Source organism: Equus przewalskii, chromosome 8 (genome assembly GCF_037783145.1).
Source record: "Equus przewalskii isolate Varuska chromosome 8, EquPr2, whole genome shotgun sequence".
NCBI lineage: Eukaryota > Metazoa > Chordata > Mammalia > Perissodactyla > Equidae > Equus > Equus przewalskii.
This window is the reverse complement of record NC_091838.1, coordinates 54,686,912-54,704,124: the sequence shown is the minus strand read 5'-3', so window position 1 is coordinate 54,704,124 and position 17,213 is coordinate 54,686,912. Positions and strand designations below refer to the sequence as shown.

Here is a 17,213-nt window from a genome sequence, read left to right as displayed (position 1 = left end):
ATGTCATTTCTGTCTCATTGGTCAAGTTTTGACATTTAATTTACTAGCTGGGCACACTGACACCCCAAATAAAATGAAAGTTCTATTAGTAGGATAGAAGAAGAAATGGAGATTAAGGAGACCACAAGCAAGATCTGCCACAACAGTGTGTCAGGAGCCGTGCTTAGAAAGAAGGCGTTCTGAACCCGGCAGAAACTCTAACAGCTGTCTGATACAGACCCCTAACATACATCCTAAGTGGAGATATACAGCTAAGATCCATTTACAAACATATATTAAGCTTCAGTAGCGAGGAAGGACTGAATACACCTATAGAGTAGTCCCACAGGCTGTGGGTCAAACTAGAGTCATCTCAAGAAAGAGCACATACATTTAGAAGACTATTGGGCTGAAGGTGAAACCTCTGGTGAAAAGTAGCTGAGTGTAGGGGAGAGACTCCGAAACACATCAAGAGAAATCAGTTAAAGAAATAGTAAAAACAGAGAGGGAAGTTTATTAAAATGATGACGGGAAACTTTAAATAATTACATTTAGTTTGAAATGCAGCTGTGGATACAACGCAATAAGAACTGAACAGTGCTCGTAGTAGTTATTAATTTGGAGACTATGTGCTACTTATCAAGAATGGTTTTGGCAAAACAGAGAGTACCAAAACCAGTTTACAGGGAATTGAGGACTGAAGGGAAAATGAGAAAGTAGAGGTGTGTGGTAGATTAGCATACATCAGCCTCCTCTACCCTAAGTTGGCTTCTAAATACTTTCATATCCTCTTACAAATATGAAGAACATTGCTTTGAGTAAATACTATTCAGAAAATTCCTCCTCTATTGAATTTGTTCTGTATTGTATTGTAGTGGATTGTATTGAAATTTTATCGATTTATACCTACAGGGATCCACGCTTAGCCCAGACAAGAGACGCCTGTCTTTACTGGTCCCAAGAGGTGAGTGTAGCTTAGTGTCCTCTGCCAATGTTAGAAGAGAATTTCAAAGTCAGACTGCCTTTGATGTAAAATGATGAATTTGAATATATTTTAATATTTAGATTCCACACATTTAATTTCATAAACAAATTATGCTTGCTTTTTAAATAATGCATGAACCAGATCCAAAGGACAAATATTCTGAGTGATATCGTATCTGGAGCACATGATAATTCTGCCAAGTTGATTTGATATGCAAGTCACTGAGAAATCATGTTAATTCAATCAAGAAGAATCAGGCTAGAGCCAAAGGAAATAAAGGGACAAGAAGGAACTATGTACCAGGCACTTTATACATATTAGCTGCTCATCAGTACCCTAAGAAGTTTTCATTTGGAGGTTGAGAAAAAATGAGGCTTAAGTAATTTAAGGCCTCAGTAATTTACTCAGGAGTTCATATAAAGTAAGTCGCAGAGCCAGGATACGAACCCCCAGCTTTCTGACATTCAGGTCAGCATATTTCCTACTGTACCACTCTGCCTTATACAGTAGACACTTCAAAGAAAATACGCAGGAGGTCTAAGGGGCTTTTAATAAACTACTAATGTTTCTATTCTACTTTATAGAATTAAGCATATGTTTTCAGAAATAATCTGACCACAGGGCATCTGTAATGAAGTATGATATTGAATTCTATAAAGAATAAATTGGCCTATGTTACAATCAGGTCATTTACAAATTTATGTCCTTGTTTATAATGAGTGTGATTATCAAGGTAGATTTATCATTTCTTCTAGAAAAGTAACTCAAGGTTCTATTCACATAGCCCAATAGTGTACCTACCTGCATGACAAACGATATGTATGGTAAGCAGGGGTCTGGTGAAAGTTTTGCAAGGCCAAAAATTTCAAGGTTATTTAACTGCTAAATATTTAAAACAATGAAGACATTTGTCCTGCATCAAGATCCCTTTTGGTAGCTGCTCAGATCATTTTGCTTATCAACTTGATATTTTTCTTAGATTAAAGGTTTTATGTATATGTTTTAGATTTTCCTGGAGATGAAAATTGCAGCTTTTATAAAACAGTGAGAATGTAGCTTCTTTAATGGGAAAGAAGAAATAACATTCTAAGAGTGGCATGCAGACTAATGTCTAATTATCACTAAAGTTGTCATATCTACAAATTTATGTAGGAGTACCATCAGGGAGAAGAGACTATCTATGACATTAATTCTAAGAATCATGTAATTTTCCATTCTTAAAATAATTTACAAGCCACACTTCAAGTAAAAAGAAAAAAGAAAGTAAAAAAAGCCTTGTATAATTTAAGGTAAGCAAACTGTTATAAAAAGCAGTTCTCAAATATAAAATGGATCAAACACAAAAGAGTTACTATCTTATGTTAACGGTCCACTGGTGGTGCCAGGTTGCTGGTGGAGGGTAAGGTAGGGTGGCATGGGGTTCTTTCCAAGCAGTCTTTTAGAGACCAATGGAAGCTCTGCTACTCAATGCATAGCTCCAAGGAAACCCTAGGTGGCAACATCCAGAGGGTGAAAGAGAAAAGCTCATGAAGGATCATACCCGGAGGATTTTAATTGGCCAGGCCTGGGAGAGGCTTACAAGGACATGCTGTCTCTTTTCAGGATGCACACTCACTACTCCTCATTGCCTCCAGGTCCAGCATCGCACAGTTGGAGAAATTCAAGGACTGAAGGAGTGGCGGAATCTTCCTAACTCATGTAAGCAGAATTCTGAGAACATGTATTGGACTAGATTCTAAGTGATTTAGACCTTGGTAGTCAAATCATAAGATGATATCAGGCTGATTTACTGACATGGGAGCACATTTTTAGGATTCAGAATTTAATTTGGAAGCTCAGGCACGTGGAAGTGGCATGTGGCTTCTTCAACTAGATTGATTAATTGAAGCCTGGACTCCATCATGGCTGCAACAAGTGATGGAGCAATGCTGACATTTCCCTGGCATATTTTAGATAGAGGGAGTCTAAAAGGCTGAGAAGAATGGAAATTAACCTATTATGTGCCAACTGTGTAGCAACCTTAGCCATATCCCCTAGGATACAAGATCAGAAGATATTTCCCTCATCAACACATTAAGAAATGGCAAGTAGGGATATTAGTATCTTCGAAAAACTCTGTGTTAATTGTAATCCAGAGATGGCATTGAGGGATGCCTCAAAGAAATTGGGCTCTTGGATTTCAGTAGGAATATTGGGATCTTGAACTGGTAGAGTCAAAGTGGTGATCACTAAATAATCAGATAAGGAGGGCAAAATTATCGAAATTAAAACTCAAGGGTAGAATAGTAATATGAGTGTTTTGAACACAAAAATCTATGACAATGATGGCATTTCTTCATGTGGCAGGGACTGTGGTAGACCTTCCTTATCTTATCTTAGGTTTATGTCACTATGCCTGCTCTATGTTATATAGCATCCAGATGCCCCTTCTTCATCTTAATTTCCCCCAGAATATCATGCTGGTCCATTATATTGGTAATATTATGCACTTGGACACATTGAGCAGAATAGTAAGCACCCTACATGCCTGATGAAATAGAAGCCAAGCAGAATGTGGGAAACAAGTGTAAGACTTCAGGGGCCTGCACATAAGTGAAATATCTAGGTCTAGTGATCTGTGGGCACATCCAGATATGCCCTCTAATGTGAGAGACAAGTTGCAAGTTGCTCTTTCTCACATCTCACCACCAAGAAGGAGGCACATTACCTGGACTCTTTGGATTTAGGAGGCAACATTTAACATACTTGGTGTGCTTTTCAAACCCACTTATCAGGTGACCCATAACATTGCCACTCTGGGTGGGACTTGGAATAAGAAAAGGCTTTCCAGCAGGTTCTCGATGTGTTACAAACTGCCCTGCCACTTGGATCTTATGAGCAGTAACCCAATGGTATCAGAAGTGTCTATGGGAGAAGAGATCCTGAATGGAACTGCTAGCACTAGTGAGTAGAATAATCACAGAATAAATCTCTACAACTTGGGGGGAAGGCCAAGCCTGCTTCTAACCACCATTTTCTATTTGAAAAGTAACACCTAGATTTGCTACTGGGCCCTAAAAGACTGAACACCTGATAACGAGACACCAAGTGAATATGTGACCCACACTGCCCATCATGAACTGTTATCTAATCCATTGAAACATAAAATTTAACATGCTCAGCAGTGTGTGAAACACACAAGTCAACTTCATGAGTAGATGACTCAGAGTCCCATGGTATCTGTTCCTACAACATCACCACACCCATGTCTTCATGGGCAGTTCCCTCTGGTCAAAAACAAAGAAGCACAAATTGTGGGCCTGGTTTATGAATGGGTCTACCTGGTGTGCTGGCCTCTTTCTATACGATCTCAGTGCTTACTCAATGGGCCCATGTGCAAAGGATGCCATGATGGTAAGAGTGGCAGCTCTTCATGAGCTCAAGATGGGCTTCCCCTCAACAAAGGTGAGTACTGGACCAGCCAACAGCAAAGGCAGGTGCTGAGCTTCACTTGGCCCATTCCCTGGGGTACCACCCAAGCACCAGTGCCACGTGAATTACTTTGGAGAGCCCTTCCATCATCAGGTGGTGAGCAGGGTGAAGCTATCTGTCCCCTCAGGAATAGGTAGACATTCTGGTACAGATTACCCTTTTCTGACTGCAGTACTTCTGTCAACACCATCATCTGTGAAAATGTGATCTTAATAAAAAGTTTTATTTATCACTATATCATTTACATTAGGACGCCATTTCAGATCAAATTTGCTGGCAAAAGAAATGATGAAGTGAGCTCACAGCTACAGAATTCACTGGTTTTACAGAGTATTTTAACCAATAAGTAGCTGAATTGATAGAATAAGTGAAATAGCCAGTGAAAAACTTATATATGGTGAGAGCTTGGAGCCAATATTCTTCAAGGCTGAGCTGCTGTCCTGTAGAATTTGTTATATGACTTAAACCAGTGGTAAATATGTGGGGACATCTTACGAAAAGCCAGAAATTATGGATCTGGGAAAAGAGATGGAGGTAGGAGAGGCCCCTGTCTATGACCTTGGGATCTGGAGTTGGAGATCTGAGTGCCTCCTGGAGAAGTGCTTCCACCAAGGAATATAGTCATTTTTCCATTAAGGTGGGAGTTGGAACTGCCACCTCACTATTTTGTATTTTTCAAACTCTGAGCCAACAGACAAAGAAGGAGAAAATTATATTGGCCAGAATAATTGATACTTATTTTCTGGGAAAATTGGATCAGTGCTACACAGCAAGGGCAAAGAAGACTGGTATTCAGGGGTTTACTGAGCTATTTCTCAGTACTCTCTTGCCCAATGGTACTGGTTTAAGAAAAACTGTACCAATCAATAAAGACTTGTACACTGAGGCAAAGAAGGTATGGAGCAGCAAAAAGGGGGAAATAAAAACAGCCAAGGTGCCAAGAGACAGGGGAACATAGAAAGATTGGTGGAGGAAGAAAGATATAAATATGTAGTCCTTATGACTAGCTGCAGAATCAGGGACTGTAGGGTTTATTTATTTTATTTTATTTTATTTTATTTGTGAGGGAGATTGGCCCTGAGCTAACATCCATGCCAATCTTCCTCTGCTTTGTATATGTGACACTGCCACAGCATGGCTGGATAAGCAGTGTGTTGGTCCACACCTGGGATCCGAACCTGTGAACCCTGGGCCACCAAAGTGGAGTGCGCGAACTTAACCGCTATGCCACCAGACCAGCCCCTGTAGGGCTTATTTTTATTTTAATTAATTGATTCTCTCTACCCTTTTTACTGCTACCTTATATGAAGTACACTGGTGCTAATATTTTAAGTTTCAGGTAGGATTCTGACTGAATTGGCATCACCCCAAAATGACATGTTAGCTGATAGAACTTTCTGTTCCCCTGTGTTATAGCACGGAGTTTCATCTTGACAAAGGACAACAGTGGATGCTGAGGAGGAAAGGGGATAAACTGTTCTGGGTATTGACTGCTTGGCCCTACAATTCCACTCTTCATCATTCTCAGTCTTGGAGGATGACTTACAGAGGCAACATCAACCAAGCTCCTTTTACCTCCGGCTTCTGATAGTTTCAGCCAGTTAAAGAGTGGAGGAAAGCACAAGTCGGGGTACTTATTCTTCCTTCTGACTTTTTGTTTGACCACGGTTTAACAATGGCTGCATTTCTGAAGGACACAGCTTCTGTCAGGCAGCCTTCTTCTAAAGCATTAACCACCACCCAGTTCTGGTAGCCTGTGCTTCCTTCTGATGGCCAGCATCCTGCTGTTACCAGTCCTAGAGTGTTTTATCATCCTTGTACCTTTCCCTTAATCCTGTCCATACCTTTATAAATGCTATTTTTCTTAAATTTTCTTTAATGACTCCCTTTTTAGTATGTCATATGTTTCCTATAAGGACCCTGATGGATATAGTCATACTCAAGGTGAGAATTAAAGGACAAGAAGTCAGCCAAGTAAAGGGACAAAAGAGAAGTGTTCCAGGCAGAGAAGATAGCAAATTTAAAGGCACAGGGAAAAGATGAGTTTGCATTTTTTGAAACTGAAAGAAGGCTAGTGTGACTGGACAGAGTCAGGGATGCATCTGAAATCCTAGGAAACATCAACATTTAACGGATAAATTGAGGAAGCTGAGCCTGTGTTAGAGAATGAGAAAAAACAATCAGAAAGAGCAGGAAAAATGTGTCACGATAACAGAGGAAAGCGTGTATCAAGAAGATGGATATGCTCAACAAGTCAACTGCCCCAGAAGAGTTCTTAGGAAAGAGAAACACACTGTCTATTGATTTTGACCTTATGAAGATCATGGGCAATCTTAATATAAAAGCAATCTTGGTACAGTAATTAGAGAAGAATTCAGGCTACTGTGGGTTGAGGAGTGACATGAGCAACGAGAAAGTGGAAATAATATGAATAGAATTCTTTCTCATGGAGCTTGGATGTGAATGAAAATATAGATATAAAAAAAGTAGCATAAAAGGGGAATGTGGGTTCTAGAGAAGATTATTTTAGTTGGTGGTGGGTTTTGTTTGTTAGTGTTTAAAAGTAGAACATATTCAAGTGTGCTTACTGGCTCCAAGAAAAGAGGCAGTGGCAGCAGAGGAGAGGTTAAGGATATATGAAAAATAGGGAATAAATTATAGAATTTGCCAGATTAAAAGGCAAAGATGAGATAAAGAACATAGGTGGAAGGGTTCTCTTTGACAGGAGCGGGACATCTATTCTACTGTGAACAGTAAGAAGAAAGTTCAGGTACATATGGAAGAGATTGGATGGATAATGAGAGTAGAGGGAGACAGTAATCTTCTGAGAGAGGAAGAAAGTGGAATAATAGGAGGTTTCTATAAAATTCATTTATTCCACAAAATTTATTGACTCCTTCCTATATCCAGGTTTTTCCCTCTGCTGAAATACATGAGTGACCGTAAGCAGACAAATGCCTTAATCTCATGGAACTTACATCCTAGTGGGGAAAGCAGACAACAAATAAATGAATAAAAAAAAAAATGTCAGGTGGAGATAAGAGCTAAGAAGAAAAATAAAGCAGGGAAATAGACAGACAGTAATGATAAGAGGGTTGTTGGAAGATGATACTAATTTAGTTAGGTTAGAAAAACAAGCCTCTCTCATAAGTTGACATTTGAGAAAAGACCTGAATGAAGTTACGGAGCGAGACTGCAAACAACAAGGAGACAAGTTTCCCAGTCATAACGAACAGCAAGAGCAAAGACCCTGAAGAGGGAACATACTTTGAGTGATTAGAAACAAGGAGGGGGCTGATGTGGAGCAGAGTGAATGTGGGGAGAGGGCTAGAAAAGGAATGAAAGAGCTTGGAGGGATGAGTACAGGTTGATCATATAGGTGTTTGAGAAAAGATGTCAAAGTTTGAAGTAGCTGTTACGGGAAACAAAATAGCATGTTGACTTAGGACAAATGAAAGCACTGACAGACAGCATCAAAAGCCCAGCTGAGGTTATAGATTAGGAATTTTTAATGATGCTGAACTAGGAAGTTGTTAAGAGCAGAAAATGCTTAGATTAACTCAAAGCTAGGGCTTCATATTGTGCGATAACAGAAAGAAAACAAGGCAAGAGATTTGAGAATTGTGTCAAGTGAATGATTCAAGTGATAGGCCCTGGGGTATATAGGTAAGAGAATAAAGTTAGAAGAGATCACATAGTTTGGGGAAAAATGAAATTGTATCTTTATATAGTTGCAGAGTAGGTGTGCAGAGAACAGAAAAATGACAAAGCCTGATTTGTGGTCAGAGAGTGACACATTGGATATTAAGAGGTAGGCAATACATAAAGATACCATATGACCCAGCAATTCCACTCCTAGGAAGATACCCAAGAGAAATGAAAATATATGTCCATACAGAAACTTGTACATGAATATTTATAGCAACGTTATTCACATTAGCCAAAAGGTGGAAACAATGCAAATGTCCACCAATGGACAAATGGATAAACAAAATGTGGTATATCTATAAAATGGAATATTATTTGGCCATAAAAAGGAATGAAGTACTGATACACGCTACAGCATGTATAAACCTTGAAAACATTATGCTTAAAGAAAAAGAAGCCAGTCTCAATACTACATGATTCCACTCACAGGAAAGTTCAGAATAGGAAAATCTATATAGACAGAAAGTAGATTAGTGATTGCTCATGGCTGAGGGGTTGGGGAATGGGGGTACAGAAGCATGATAGCTAAAGCATACAAGTTTGCTTCTTAAGGTGATGAAAATATTCTAAAATTGACTTGTTGTGATGGTTGCGCTTGCCTGTGAATAAACCAAAAATAAATTGTACACTTTAAATGGGTAAATTTTGTGGTATGTGAATTATATCTCAATAAAACTGTTAATAAAAAAGAAGTAGGCAATAAATGGGACCATGATGAAGACATGGAAGTGGGCTGCTAAACTGGGATGGAAATGAAGGTCAAGGAACTTGAAAACTAAGATATGGAATGAGACATCTACATAGACATTGACATAGGATGATATGGGATTAAAAGAGACAGAGTGAGTCAGATGCCAGAATCCTTAGTGAATGTAGGAGAGTCACTAGGATTTCAACAGACGTCAGTGATAAGCAGAAAGGGTGGCAGTGAACTATATGTCATTGAGCTACAAAGAGATGGTGTTTGTTGTTTGTCTTTGTTAAAACTTTTTAAAAAACATATAGTTTCGATGTCAATCAGAAGTAATAAGAATGCATGGTAACTTACACAGGTGTGAGAGTGGGATAATAAACACCCTCCACTTGAGAGAGCTTCAAGGTCTCAAATGTCCCCTGCTTCAATTAATGCAAGGATGAACCTAGAGCATTTGGTGAAAAATTCAGGCTCCTTCAGGAGGATTTTCTCTCTTCTTTCCTTAGCTTTTTTCTCTCCTTGCTTCTTTTTTGGAACAAAAAAAGTTCCAAAGGCTATAAAGAATTTAGCACAGAGGAAAATAATAGAAAGATGAGTTGGAGTAGGGGAAAGGGGAGGAAACATTGAACTTAACAGAGATGATGATAAATGAGACAAATACTTGAAGTAACTCGTATTTTGAATGGTGCCAAAGGATGACACGGAGGAGAAGAATGAAGAGATTCACTGGTTTTGAAGTAGCTTGAAGTTCTGGAATGAACAGACTAGATAATGCTTGATATCTGTGGAATGGCAAAGCTAGATCTTTTTTTTCAGCAACTGGCTCGTGCCTGGACTCTGTTAAGGCACAAAATGTGCCGTGCACTGGGCCATTCACTGGGATATCAACATAAATAAAACACAGTCCTGCATTTAAAAAACTCCCTGGTTATTAAGTCAATAAGCCACAATGGATAAATCTGGAAGGCATTTTCAAAATTTTTCATTAAGTTCTACTTTACATTCAATGAAATGCACAAATCTTAAGTGGAGTTTTTCGATATTTAGCCATGTTGTTGTATGTATCAGTAGTTCATTTCTTTTTATTGTTGTTCCATTGTATGAATATATCTGGTTTATGTAATCATTGTTCTCCTGTTGATACATGCCTGGGTTGTTTCCAATTTGGGGCTATTACGAATATAGTAGTTCTAAACATTCAAGAACAAGTCTGTGGATGGATGTTTCCAGTTCTCTTAGGTAAATAACAAGGAGTGTAGCTGAGTCATAGAGTACATATATGTTTAACTTTTTAAGAAATCGCCAAACTATTTTCCAAAGTAGTTGTACCATTTTGTACCCCCACCAACCTGTAAGAGAATTCCAGATGCTCCATATCCTCTAAACGCTGAGGTATTGTCAATCTTTTGTCAATGTGTTTTAATTTGCGTTTCCCTGAGGATTACTGATGTTGGGCAGTTTTTAATGTGCTTATTAGTCGTTCGCATTTTTTGTGAAGTGTTTGCTCAAATATTTTGTCCAATTTTTATGCAATGATATGCCTTATTATTACTGAATTATATGAATTCTTTATATACTTTGACTATAAGCCCTTTGTCAAATGTACTTGTTATAAATATTTTCCCCTAATCTGTTTATTTTCTTAACAGTGTCTTTTGATGAACAAAAGTTTGTGATTACAATTAAATCCAATGTATGGTTTCTTTATCCTTTCTCAAAATCTTAGCCTACTCCATGTTCATGAAAATATTTTACTGTCTTTTACTCTACAAGTTTTATAATTTTAACGTTTACTTATAAATCTATGATGCATTTCAAATTAATTTTTGAGTACGGATTGAGGTAGTAATTGAAGTGTTTTCTAATTTGGATATTCAGTTTTTCTTGCACCATTTGTGAAAAGATTTTCCTCTTCTCATTGAATTGCTTTGATGCTTTTGTTGAAAATTATTTGATCATACATGTGCAAGTCTATTTCTAGATTCTATATTTTAATTTGTCGGTTATTTTACTCATACCACACTGTCTTTACTACTGTAGGTTTAAAACATATCTTGAAGTCAGGTATGTCTAATTTTGTTAAAAGATATTTTGGACGTTCTAAGTTCTTTGCATTTCCAAATACATTTTAAAATCAGTTTGTCTATATTCTTTAAAAGCCCACAGGGAATTTAGATAATTTGTGATTATATTGAATACACACACACATATATATATATAAAATTGGGGGGAGAATGGAATATTGAGTCTTCCAATCAATAAATATAGTATTTCTTTCTCCTGCTTAGGTCTTTTACCTTTTCTCTCAGCGCTGTTTTGTAGTTTTCAGTAAAGCAATATTTTGTGCAACTTTTGTTAAATTAATACATTAGTAGTAATGGTTTCAACACTATTGTAAATGATATTTAAAAATGTTTTAACTTCTAATTATTCATTGTCTAACATATTTGAGAGGAAAAACTGGTGGAGCTTAGAAGCGCTATGTACAGGAGTTAGGAATGGGAGTTAAGGCAGCTGGGAGGAAAGTATCAAATTCTAAGTCTATGCCTCTACATCCTGGGGATCAGAAAAATCTGCTGGTAAATTCTGAAACAAGTTGATTTAGGATAAAAAAAAAATTGTTTTTTTCCCTTATACTTTCCTTCTTCTGGTTTTGGTTGGTGTAGATTCTCAGAATATCTATAGATATTTTTGTAAAAATTGAGAAGAGCAATTCCTTCTGCAGGAAATAATGATTAAACTTAAAATCTTCTACAAAACAACACTTCAAAATATTGAGACATGATACAACTAAGAACAGTTTTTATATGACACACCAAACTAACCTGGTTGCTCCATTCACCCAGAGCACAAGGCTGGCTCCCTGTGTTAAGTATATTGGTAATACTCAGAGGCTTAGCATAAGAACAGAAAATTATTAGCAAGCAGAACCTAACAGATGCCATGCCCTATTTTGAGTGTGTATTTGTACTCTCTATCACCTAATACTCCCAGTGATTGAGTGCATCCTGTAGAAGAAATTTTTATTTGAAAACTCAGCACCAACCTTATTATAAACAACTGGAGCGGCATTAAATGCTTTGGCAGGCAGAAATGAGCATAGAGATTTTATGCTCCTGAGTACGATGAGTAATTTTTGCTAAATATAAGTTGCTATGTTAAATCAATATGCTGAGTTTCCAGCTATTGAGAACATGTATCCTATTAATTGATCAGGAGAATTTCCCAGAAAATTCTGAACATCTTTTTTGAGAACTCTGCTGTCTACCACTCTAATGATCTTTCATCAGGTCCATTTTCTTTGGACAATGATGTAACACAGAAATTTATTCAACTCCCTACATCTGGATAGAAAAGCAGGGAATCTAGGGTTAACAGATCTGCTCTAGGACACAAAAATGAGGCTTATAGTAAGGCAAACAGATTTAGAAAAGGAATGAAAAAAATGTGAAAATAGAAAAAGATGAGAAAAGCAAGGTAAGATGTTTTCTGAGTGAATAGAAATTTGCAGGTTCTAAAATTCCATCAAGCATGGCCGTGCTGGTTGAGCAAAGATCTTTATAATAACACATGGTTATATTATTATCCATCCCCTACTTTCTCTGATAAATTAGTTTCAACTCTGGCTGAACAAATGGATCATATCAGAACTTTTCAAAATTTCAGATTCCCAAGCCCAACATAGACTACTGAATCAAACTCTAGGAAGGCGGGTCCTGGTGGTCTATGTGTTTTTAAAAGGTCTCCAAATTAAATGAAGGTTATTTAAAATTATTAAGAATCATAGAAATAAAACTATTGTGTTTAGCTATGGAGGCAACCACTGAAGGACTGAATAGTGAAACAGTGAAAAGTGAATTCTTCTGGGGTGCGATTCTACACGCAGACGCATAGGACAAGAGATTTACTTCTCATGTTCTAGCTCTCTATACAGTTTGATTTTTTTTTCACCATGTGCACATATTATTTTAAATAATTTTTAAAAACAATTAAAATTAAAAATAAAGCTTGGGGCCAGCCCTATTGCCTAGTGGTTAGGTCCAGGGGGCTCCCCTCCCATGGCTCTGAATTCGTGGGTTCGGACCCCCAGCATAGACCTATGCCACTCATCAAGCCATGCCAAGGCAGTGACCCAAATACAAAATAGAGAAAGATGGGCACAGATATTAGTTCAGGGCCACTCTTCCTCAAGCAAAAAAGTGGAAGATTGGTAAGAGATGTTAGCTCAGGGCCAATCTCCCCCACCAAAATAAATAAATAAATAAACAGATAAAGTTCACCGGGTGACTCTAAAAAAGAGGGAGATTTGGGAAAAATTTCTCTAAGATGAGTTTTAAAGAAGTGAATGGGACAAAACAAATAAACTATGCAAAGATTTGCCCATAGGAAACTCAACTGTTAATTCACAAACACCCTCTCCCTCAGGATGGGTATTTAGCTCTCATGACTAGTATGGCCATACTAATTGTATAAATATCTAAATATTTTCCTGCCAATTGGTAATATGACCTTTCCTCTGATACCTAAGACCCTCTCAATCTACCCAGTTTCCAAAAACTAAAAAGTTAATGCCATACCAGGTATAGCAAGATGTCTCCAGGATGCTGCCCAAGACCTCTGACTGATGTCTGTTTGGACCGATCAGGGCCTCACTGGATGCTCAAAAATACGAATGGTACACCTGCTTTCCTTTTATCCCTACAGACTGATGGTTAAGTTAACTGTATGTGCTAAAGCTAACTAAGTTTTTTATTCCATAAAAAAATTGAGGAAGTCTGCATACACTTAAAGCTAAAGCTTACCCAGTTTGACATTCTGGAGGTGCACAACGAAAGGAAGGAATAAATGAACACATGAATGAATTATTCAATGCACAGTATAAAAGAACTTTATCTGAGCTGGGGAAACCACATTTTCTTTGAAATATTGGTATCCAAAAGTGGAACAAAAAGCAAGACAATCGGGGAGCCAGTTGTCTTGATTGTGTTAATAAAAGACTGAGTCATTTTTTGGTCTGTGAAGGACAACGCCAGGGTCTATATAACAAATTGCTACCGTTTAAATCTTCAGAGCCTTGCCAATGAGTGCTTCAGCAGTCTACTACAATGCACAGCAAGAGCGATTGCCAAAGGGTCAAAGAGCATCCCAGGGGGATTCAGACATATACGCAGGCCCCAGCCCAGCCTGCCAGCTTGACTCCCCGCCCCCACTCTATTGATCATGACTGGGAGCCTTGATTTTTACGGCGTTTATTTGACTTTGTAAAGTTAAGTTTTAGAAAGACTAGCAGGCTCATGCCAAACCTGAAATGTTTTCTTTTTTAGTCAGAAGGCAATGCCCCAAAAGATTTTTGTTCAGGCAGTTGAAGATACAGGTGAAGGAGAGAAACATTTTTTAGAGACTGCTGGGGCTCCTTGAAAATCTAGATGCTTTGGAAGTATTCCTGTGGTTCTATATGGCATTAGGGGGCTTTAAGGGGTATAAGGTAACTTTAAGCAGTTCTAACTCAATTTCTTTGTCCAATAATGTTCATTTACTACACTCTTTTGCTGCAAACTGTGTTTGTGAGATTCCCCCAAGTAAGCTGTGAGTTCCTTAAGAGCTAAGAAAATGTCTTCCATCTTTATATCCACTGCAACTGGCACACAGAAGTTATTTGACCAAAGTTTTTGGAATTGAATGGAATAAAGTGGAAGTGAAAAGGAAGAGGATAAGAATGATATTTAGGAAATTAATTAAATTTTTTGCCTCTTTTTGATTCTTTAAGTGGGATAATATCTGTAATCTCATCTCATGACAAAGCATAATTTCATAGGAATATCTTTTGGAAAATACCTTAAATCTTTTAGACAAAAGATTTTGGTAGGCAGAATGCTCCCCCTGAAAGACGTCCATGCCCTAATCCCTGGAATTTGTGAATAAATCACATGGCAAAGGGGCTTTGCAGAAGTGACTGAAGTTACAGGGAGATTATAAGTTATTATCCACTTTGGCTGAATCTAGTCACATGAACCGTTAAAAGCAAAGAACTTAATTTGGCTGAAGTCAGAGACATTCAAAGTGTTAGAAAGACTCAACTCACCATTGCTGGAGAAGGCCACATGCAAAGCATAGCGAAGGCACCTGGGCAGCTCTGGGAGCAAAAACCAGCCCCTGTCTGACACCTGCAAAGAAACAGGAACCTCAGTTTTATGAACCCAAGGAACCGAATTAAGCCAGTGACCTGAATGAGTTTGGAAGTGGTTTCTTCCACAGAGCCTTCAGTTAGGAAGGCAGCCATGTAGACAACTTGATTTTAGCCCAGTAAGATATGTGTCAGACTTCTTTTCTTGTTTTTTTTTTTTGGAAGATTAGCCTTAAGCTAACGTCTGCTGCCATTCCTCCTCTTTTTGCTGAGGAAGACTGGCCCTGAGCTAACATCTGTGCCCATCTTCCTCTACTTTATATGTGGGATGCCTGCCACAGCATGGCTTGACAAGTGGTGTGTAGGTCTGCACTCAGGATCTGAACCAGTAAACCCCAGGCTGCTGAAGCGGAACATGCAAACTTAACCTCTGCGCCACCGGGCTGGGCCCTGGTGTCAGACTTCTGACACAAAAAACTATGACATAATAAATAGGTTTTGTTTTAAGTTGCTAAAGTTTTAGCAAATTGTTACAGCAGCAATAGAAAATTAACACAATGATGCAGTGACTGTATAATTCTCCCATTTCTAAATAATTTGGAACTTAAAAAGTTTAATTGCTCTTACTGTAATGAGTGAAATAAGTGAATTGCCATATTTTGGCCTCCTCTTTGTTTGGAAAAGCACGTGAGTTCTTAATGAATTCATTTGTTCAGCAAATACTTATTGAGAGTCTATATGTATCAGGTACTGAGAAATGGTCTGTGAATGATGATATCAATATAGGTTACACCAACTACTTTAGGAGAAGAATTGGAAGTGATTAGATTATTTAGTGCTCAAGTAGTTTATCTGTAAAAAAAAAGGAAATGTTACTAACATTAATCATATACATAAGCTAGGACTAGCCATATTATCCCTCTGGATATAGTTTATGGTAAAGTGAAGGAGGGGCAATGAAACAGTGTTTCCCAGTGTTCTCTGGCATACTGGTGCACCTGGCTATGTGAGAAGTATTGTGTTGGGGCTGAGGAGGAAGAGAAAAGGGTTCTGTGATCAGAAGAGGACTTTTATAGACTCCCACTACCCCTTCCACTTACCTACCAATATCTGCCCCCACGAACTCTGCCTTCCTACCTGTTACCATAAATGAACTGTGTGCTGCCATCTAAAGCCAGAACCTTACTTGTGCCTATAGGAAAATTGTGTAGCAAGTCCCCCCTCTTCTCCATCATCAGTTTCTCACTCTTCTGGATCATTGTCATAAGAATACAAGTATACGAGTCTTTCTTACATCTTAAAGGGAAAATAAAAAAACTTCCCTTGGCCCTACTTCCCTCCTACCTTCTCTTTGATGCCATTTGCAACAAAACTCCTTGGAAGAATTGCTATACTTATGTCCAATTAGCCCTCTTCCAGTTTTTTCCTAAACCCACTTCATAAGGGTTTTGACTCCATCATTCTTCCAAAATTACACTTGTCAAGGTCACCGATGATTCCACATTGCTAAATCCAACGTTTAATTCTCAATCCTTATGTTACTTGGCCTGTTAGAAGCATTTGACGCAATTGCCACTGTGACCTGCTTGAGCGAGTGTCATCGTTTGTCCACCAGGACACCATATTCTCCTGGTTTAGCTATCTCCTTGGCTGCTTCTCAGTCTCCTCTGCTGGTTTGTCCCCTTCTCCCCAGCCTCTTGATATTGGAGGCTCCAAGGTTTACTCTTCCACTCATTTCTGTTTTTTACTGACACAATCTTGATGACCTCTTCAAGTTTCATGTCTTCAAATATAATTGACATGTTGATTGCTTCCAGATTTGTATCTCCAGTTAAGCTCTCCCTCCTGAACTTCTGACTGATACATCTGACTGCCTTCCCAGCATCTCCAGGTTCCATGTCTATGAAAGATCACAAACCCAAAACCAAATTCCTGATCTTTCCCTGAAAAACTAGCTTTACATACAGCCTTCACAACTCAGTTGATGAGAACTCCATCCTTTGAGTTCCTCAGGCTGAAATCCTGGAAGATATCTTTGACACTTCTCTCTCTCTTTCATACTCCCCATGTAATCTGCTAATTCTTTTGGTTCTACATGCAAAAAAGTTGCACCACTTGCACCGTCTTGACTGCTATCCTCCTAGTCAAGATCACAATGATCCCTCACGTGGATTACTGCAATGGACCCCTAATGAGTTTCCTTGTTTCTGTCCTTGCAACTCTATAGTCTATTCTCAACACAGCAGCCAAAA

At 38.3% G+C, this 17,213-nt stretch overlaps 1 pseudogene; it reads right to left on the bottom strand.

The window, feature by feature from the left end:
* LOC103550452 (large ribosomal subunit protein uL13m pseudogene) overlaps window positions 1-16,859 on the bottom strand; it is a 29,837-nt pseudogene extending 12,978 nt beyond the window's left edge.
* Between the last annotated feature and the right edge of the window lie 354 nt (window positions 16,860-17,213).